This window comes from Falco peregrinus, chromosome 3 (genome assembly GCF_023634155.1).
Source record: "Falco peregrinus isolate bFalPer1 chromosome 3, bFalPer1.pri, whole genome shotgun sequence".
Classification (NCBI taxonomy): Eukaryota; Metazoa; Chordata; class Aves; order Falconiformes; family Falconidae; genus Falco; species Falco peregrinus.
The window spans coordinates 16737986-16745709 of record NC_073723.1 but is presented as its reverse complement, the minus strand read 5'-3'; the positions used below and the strand labels follow the sequence as shown (position 1 = coordinate 16745709).

General features: G+C 38.7%; 1 long non-coding RNA gene across 1 annotated transcript; it reads right to left on the bottom strand.

Annotated features, from left to right (window-relative positions):
* Positions 1 to 267: 267 nt before the first annotated feature.
* On the bottom strand, positions 268 to 4428 carry LOC114013245 (uncharacterized). The gene is made up of 2 exons (XR_003556132.2): positions 4248 to 4428; positions 268 to 390 (listed from the first exon to the last, which is right to left on the bottom strand). It is a non-coding gene; the product is annotated as an uncharacterized LOC114013245 (long non-coding RNA).
* Between the last annotated feature and the right edge of the window lie 3296 nt (positions 4429 to 7724).

Genomic DNA, 7724 nt, shown 5'->3' with positions numbered 1-7724 from the left:
CCATTGACTATAGAGAGGAAAAAAGGCAGATCCATCTGGAGATGTCAATGCCTCTTGACTCCTAGTGTCACCAAAGGCAAAGTCACATGAAAACGCTAGAGGAGAAGACCACTCACACAGGTCCTTCTGTTCTTCCAGGTGCATCCTGTGCTTCACTCATCAATGCATGCAGATTCCACTCACAGTTGGACCACAAGGCCCGTTACTGCACTGCAGCATTCAGTTTCATTTGCCAGATTTACCCTCCAGACCATTGCAGGATACGGATATTCTAGATGTCAGTATTTTATTTCTTGATGGATGTATTATTATTAACTTTCATAGCATAGTTCAAGATACAAAGAAATCACAGTCCTTGAATTTGAAGATCATACATGAAGGTTGTGTGACCTGATAATAAAAAAAAGGAATTATTTTTATGATCTGAGAAAATATTTACGTATGATATAATATTAAAAAATAAGAAAGTCTGATTTAAAAATAAGAGAAAAAAAGAAACAGGGGTTTAGGAAGTACAAATCTCACTCTCTAATCCCAACCTCAGCTCTGCTTTGTGACCACAGGCACTCATGTACTTCCCTCATTTCCTAAAGAGATTCAGTAATAGTTTTATTACTATCTAGCTCCTAGGTAACATTTTTATCCACCAATCTCAAATTACTTTACTAACTAAGCAACATCATGTTTTTGTTGTCCAGATTTGGGGCAGAGTCTGCACAAGGAGAAAGAAAAAGACTTGTCCAACCTTCCCAGCAGATCAGGTTGGAACAGGACACCCTTCTCCTACATTTCAGGTTATTCCTGTAGCTGCTAAGCCCCACTTTGCCCATTGGTTTCTTATCCACAGTGGATTCTGAACTAAATTAATTAAAGTTTGAGGAGCCTACTGGTCCTGAGTTGAAATAAGCGACGTATACTAAGTGCATGATAAATATTTTATGCATCGTCTCCACAAGACACCAAAGACTATTATATCATTGGTCAAATTACAAGTAAGAATTTGCTTGACAGGCAAAAGAAAATGTTGTTTTGTGACTTTTTTGTATAGCTGGGCAGAAAATGGATTTTCAAACCAAAGGGGAAAAAGATAAAACCCAGAACCTTACAGAGTTCTTTTACAGAACAATATGTAAAAAAATGTATTTATTTCAGGTTAATGAAAACCTTTTATTCTGATAAACTGAAAATACTATCTCATTGGCAGACCTTTAATATGTCCTTTTAAAATGAGAAAATCTACTTTTCCCATATGCTTTTCTCCTGATTTTAAAAGACATATAATAAAAATCAGGAAGATTTCCAAATTATTCTTTCATTATAGACAAGAATTAGTTTCCCAACCCTTTTCTTCTCCACTCTTCCCATTTTAGATGGTTCTTGCTGTCACCACAGAGATGAAATAAGCATACAGTGTATTTCTGCCACCTGGGTCACTTGCTGATGAGGCCTTCACACAATTCTGCAATCGTGTTGCTGATTGGGAGGATTTACCATTTGTCCTTATACTCAGTGACAGTGAGAGGATACAAGTCCAAAACAAAACTGAAAAAAAGCGTGTGACAGAAATGCGGCCCGTGGGGAGGCTGGCCTAGGTGCTTGCATTCAGCTCCACCCTTCCCACAGAAGTCAAGAGCTAAACACTGTCCAATGGCCACATCTTCTGAAGCACGTTGCTCATTCCCACCAGGAAATTTTGTCCCAGTGTAATCTGATGGTTCATAAAATTGATCAGAGATTTCTGGACAGACAGCAAGCTGTTTAAAAGGCTGTGGTCCATCTGATTCAGCTGCTGTATAACTGTAAATACCTACTTCTCCAGCACACAGATCAACTATCTTATGGGTAGGCATGAAGGAAGCCCTTTCACTGGGTACCAGACGTGGTGTTACACCATTGCTATGAAGCATTGTCCATCCAACTCCCTTCCCAAGCAACTTCATGTGCAGCAGAAGACTCAAGATATTCATTCCTTGAGAAGCTTAGTTCATCTCAAAGCTCACACATCCCTGTCCAACAGTTCTGAGAGTCCCAGACAGGAAAACACAGCAGATTTACAGCTCTTTAGGCTTGCAGTGAGCATAGTTAGGCTGCTTCAAAGCTCTCTGGAGAATTTTACTTAAATACCACTTTTCTAGTGTTTCTGAAAATCCTGCAAAACATCATAGCAGTAGAAGAAAAGCTAACTAAAATATCCAGTGATGAAACTTTTTCTACTGTTTCTGTTTCAAAAAGCATGAGATGATTAATTTAGCTACAAAGAAAACCTACTACTATCATAAATGTAGATGTTTACTCTGTAGTATGTGCTTTCAACCTGTCTAAATACTTCAGATCTGCCCTTTTACAACAGTTCCTGTATTATTGCTTCTATCTCTTCTGTACTTTCAGTAAGTACCCTAACTTTTCTTATCAGTGTATTGTAATGATTTACTTAGCTCTAGTTAATAAGCTACTTCTGTTTATATTTGTATTTCAGGATTTTTCACTAATTTAGTTGCTGTTTAACGCTAAAAGTTACAAGTCGATCCAAGTATATGAATGTGGTTTATTTGACCTTGATATCAATGTCAGTGTAGCACTGATTAAAGAGTTATCAGAAGTAAGCTAAATGGGGGCTTTATGGAGCAGAATGCTTGATGGAAGGGCATTCTTCTAATACCAATTTATTGGAATTTCCTTCCAGATCTGCTAAAGCAAAACTGCTACAATGGGAACATCCAGGGGTTTTAGATGAAAATTCATACATTTGGACAAAAATGATAATGGACAAATCCCACCTGCCTAATTGTTCAACTGTTACGCATGTATATGTACATCAACTGGTTATCAAGTTTGTGTGTAGTGTATATCTCATTTTCAGTGTGTTATGCCAAATCGCAGGTGGAAGAGGGCAAAATACAATGAAGCCTTGAGATATTATAATAAATCTCATATTTTCCTGTGGCTGACTTCTGACATTCAAATATTTGAATTTGACATCCCTGCCATGGCTTTCCATTGGCATTTCCCAGTTTTATCTTCTTGGACAAGCTATTAGGATGCTGAATCAGAAGAGAGATGTCAACACTGTAAGCCACGTAGGCCAGAAGGTGTAAGTTCCCATTTGCCACAAACTGGAGATCTGTAGTACCGAGCTACTCTGAGCTTTTTTCCCATGGGGTGCCCTGGCTAAGTGTCTGTAGTGCGCTATCACTCTTACATGTGATGGCTGCAAAAAAGCTTATAGGCAAAAGTGAAGTGGTAAAAGAAAACTGAATTAAAAGCAGTCATTCAAGGTGGAAAAGAACTAATATAGCCTGGCTTTCAACAGCCCTTTCTGATAGCTAGCAAGTTATGTTTGCCTTTCCCTCGATGGAGACATCAGAAGAATGTTCCTTTTTTATGCAACTGCTTACTTTTCTGAAGCTGTTTGGTATTTAACATTGCTTGGGATTTCTACTTCATGAGATTTTCTTGAAATTAGACAAAGACCTCAAACGTTATTAGGAAAGGTCAGACGGATAAATAGGCACACGCACACACAGAGAGTATGATCAAACAAGCCTCATTTCCTTACAAGCCTGAGGTAAAAATAACATTTTGAAATTTCCACTGCCAGAGTTTTGAGCACTTCTCGTTACAGGATCAGGAATGAACCTTGGCACTGCTGACTAGAGTCATTTATTGTAGACAGTAGAATTATTGTTTACCCTCCAACAAATTGTTTCCCCCTTCTTCGGGGCCTCATATGAGAAGTGGGCAAATTGCTTAAGAGCAGAAATCTAAATCCCACCATGGCTACCAGATTCTCTCAACCTTCTGAGGCATACCAAAGGACTCGTAGATGAGGAATAATTGATGTGTCATGCTTAATCTATTCTTTGTGTGTGGATATGTGTCAGCACGTTGCAGTTTCCCTACATCATCGACCCATCGATTGAGGAAAATTCACCTACCACAAGTTCAGAGAGAGAATGCTTGTCTGGGCATGACAGCAGCACAGAAACCTTCTGCAAGATGATCTACAAAGAACTGACTGGTGGGAGAAGATGAATACAGAACAGTTAGTGCCTCATAGTAAAGGAAGTGAGGGCTCACAGTGCAATGCACAGATAGCAACACTGCTGCTAACACAAAAAAAAGGGACAACCTTTTTCACACGTATGGTACTTTCAAGATTACAGCCTGTGTAACTGTGTAAAAACAAAGCCTACAGTGGTGTTTCCTTCGAACAAGAAGGTAACACTAAAAGAAAAGCACGAGCATACCTCTTACTTGTTACTCCATGTAACACTCTTCACCCCTGAGATCCATCATCCCCATTACATTTGTTCTCCTTCCCTGGAGCAGAGAGCCTCCAAGATGAAATGAAGGACTCTCTGACTTGGCAGCTGCCTTGGGAAAGGAGGGATTTACACAAGGGCAGGATCACCTCTCTCTGGCCTGAGCCCTTCCTCGCACTGTAGTCCTGCCTCTTATTTCTGAAAAATACTTCTCTGTCCCCCTCCTACTAGCTACACATTAACTTAGCCAGGGAAGGTGGCAACTATAGAGAGAGACACAAATAGGTCATGAATAAGCATCCAGCTATTTGACAGCAGGATGCAGTGGTTGCAATGACATCAGAAATGACATGCTAAACTTATCCAGCTGAATTCAAGCTGGAAGTTGTAGCCTGTGTCTCGCAATGGGGAAACATGAATTTAGCACAGGCAAAGTGTGTGCTCACTGCAGAGAACAGAGAGAAAAAGCTCCCTCGCATAAATCATCCTCGGGCAATATTTTTGCCAGAAAAGTACTATTGAGACATATCTGAAAAGGTACGTTGCTACAATTCAGCTGAACAATAGTTGAATTGTAATGGTAACTGTTCAGATGAAGGCCTAAAAAAATATAAATCAGCAAGTTTATGGACGGCCCAAATTAGTGCATATGCTGATGAAACTGAAGTAATCCAAGAATATTTGTAAAACCTCAGGCAAGGAGATGCCTGATGTCTCCTCAGAAAAAGCAATGAGCTTTTCTTCATATATCACTGACCTAACAATGAACTCAAATCTTGCAGAAAGCAGTTTGCACCTCATTGATGAATTCCCCTGTGTTTGACAACTCTGTAAGAAAACCAGCTGATGAAGCAGATGCAAGAGGCCTGATTATTTCTAGCACCATACATCAGAAAACTAACTTTATGCTTGTTTCAAGTTGTTGTTCTAATAGAAGAATAAACTCTTTCAAAGCATGAAGTGATGCCTCTTGAAACTTCGCCAAAAGGATTTTGTGACTTACTGAAAAAAAAAAGGGGTGAGTTATAAAATAGTGATAAACTGCACTGAAAACTGCTAGTTGGGGCTTATAGTCACAAAATTGACTCACCTTGGCTAACGGAAAAGATGACAGAAAATCTCTCAGACTTGGAATCAGGCTGGCCATTTCTAGAGGCCAGATAAAATTACTATAGCCATGTGACAGCCAGTAATTATAGCTTTTAATAATTTTTTACTAAAAAATCAGAAAATTCAGTAAAAAAAACCTGTGCAGCAGAAAGAATTAGGAGAATTTGCAGGAAACTTGGGTTGTCAATGATTGAAACTTGGTTTGTCAGTGATTGACAATCTATTAATTTTTTTTTTAAAAAAAGGGAAGTTCCCCAAGAATATGCAGGCTGAATTCAAAAGGGAAGATCATGACAACACTTCAGAAAATTAAACTGGTGAAACTCTGCTCTATCTCCAAACGCCAACTGTGAATATGGAACAGCTGTCAAAGGCAACGCTCTTCTCAAAGACAAAATCCAGCATAAGCTCTGAAGCAAGAGAATTGACCCCATTTTGATAAGTATGGTTGAAATTTTTGGTTGCTCTGTCATTTTCTAAAATTATATTACATTATAGCACCATGTATTCATCAAGCAATTCTTTTAAATGTGCTAGTACTGTCTTATACTACCATTCGTCCTTTAACGAATTTTTGCGGTCAACTACCTGACAATGTACATGATCCACAGACGTATATGAGTGGTTATTTTCAAGAAATTATATCTTTAGAGAAGTTCAGATTGCTTGACATGTAGATTATTTGTGTCAATAATATGTAATAAAGCTACAAATTTCGTACACCACATTTTCAAAGCCAAAAACCTAATTTGCTCTCTAGCAAAAACCTGCAAAATAGGTCATCTTGCAGTTGTTTATGGTCAAGATGCAAATTCCAGGTAAGAAAGTGCCTGAAAGTCCACTGCTGGCATTGGGAAGGATAATAACTGCTCCACTATATTTGTCTTCTTCATTATATCCTGATAACTCTTCCCTACCCAGCATTAAATGTCTAAATAGAGATCTGTGTCTGCATCTTTTGTATGCTTTCCTTCATGACCTGAAAGCAGTGTGCCATGATGCACATGGTTTAAGATCCCAGCCTAGTTCCATCATCTCCCTGGCTGCTCTTTCCAGTGGTATTCCATTCTTCTAAGACATAAACAGACCCTTTCAAACAATTGATCTCCTGGATTATAGCCTTGTGTCAGCTTCACATCGAATGGACTCTCTTCTTGATACACATTGGAATGCATAGTAATATCACATAATTTCAATTATATTTGGTTTAGCCATGAGTTTACTTAGTTCTTTTGCCCCTCTCTTAAGACTCTCTGGAAGGCTGCAGTCCACACCGTTATAGCAGTATCTTCCTTGTGGTTTAATATATCTTCACTTTGTTTTAACTCTTGCTGCTTTTGTGGTGCCCTGTTCAGCTTGTGATATAATTTGTACTTCAGCATCACCTCCTTTTATGACAACAATGCTAGAAAATTAGGGTATTACACACTGCTGCTAAAAATGCCATAAACAGCCGACCATCAAAAAGAAATGTGAATTGGACTGGTAGGGATAACAGGTCATCTGTTAACAACAAAATGCATTGTCTTTTGAGGCCTCTTCCTTGGGTAATAAAACAACCTGTCATAATAAAATTTCTTGTGGGGGCACTTATTATTTGCCAGCTACAGACAACATAAAGACTCTTCTGCTTCTGACCACCCTATGTTCCTATGGCCTGTCCACCACAATTACTGAAGGAAAACTGTTCGTTAGGCACTGCTGTAAAATATTTTCTGTATAATGCTGAAGCACTCAGAGGAAAGAAAAAGAGCTACTAAACAAAAACAGTGACAAGACTGCAAGTCTTGTATTCTTTGAAAAAGAAGTACATTTACTTAATGTACAGTAGGACACAGAATAATGATCTGAGTTTTACAGCAGCTTTTGTTCAAGAGTTCAGATGGTGGGTAAGGTGTCTGAAGTTAAAAGGAAAAATGCCTCAGAGACACTACTTCAGACAGCGTATTTTTAGCCTACTGAGCAAGAAAAAATGGATAAGGCAAACATTTCCCAAAGTCCTTGGGTTTTGTATGATCTGCCTGACATAGTCAATTGAAAAAATCTAAGGAAACAGTCCTTGCGTGTATTCATGCACTAAAATCAGTGAAGACTTATACACAGCTTCTTGGTGTAATTACTCAGGGTTTCCAGATTACCCACATCCACTTGCATTGATAGGGTATTTCATTCCACCTACATTCCTGGGGATGTCTTTTCCAGTCTTAAATAAGCCCATATTCAGACAAAATTCCTACTTGAACTGAGCAAAGGTTTTTGAGCTTAGAAACCAGTCAGAATCAAAATAGTCCATATCTAGAGGTGACCTACAAGAAATCTCATAATCCCCGCTCTGAGAACACAGTATGGGCA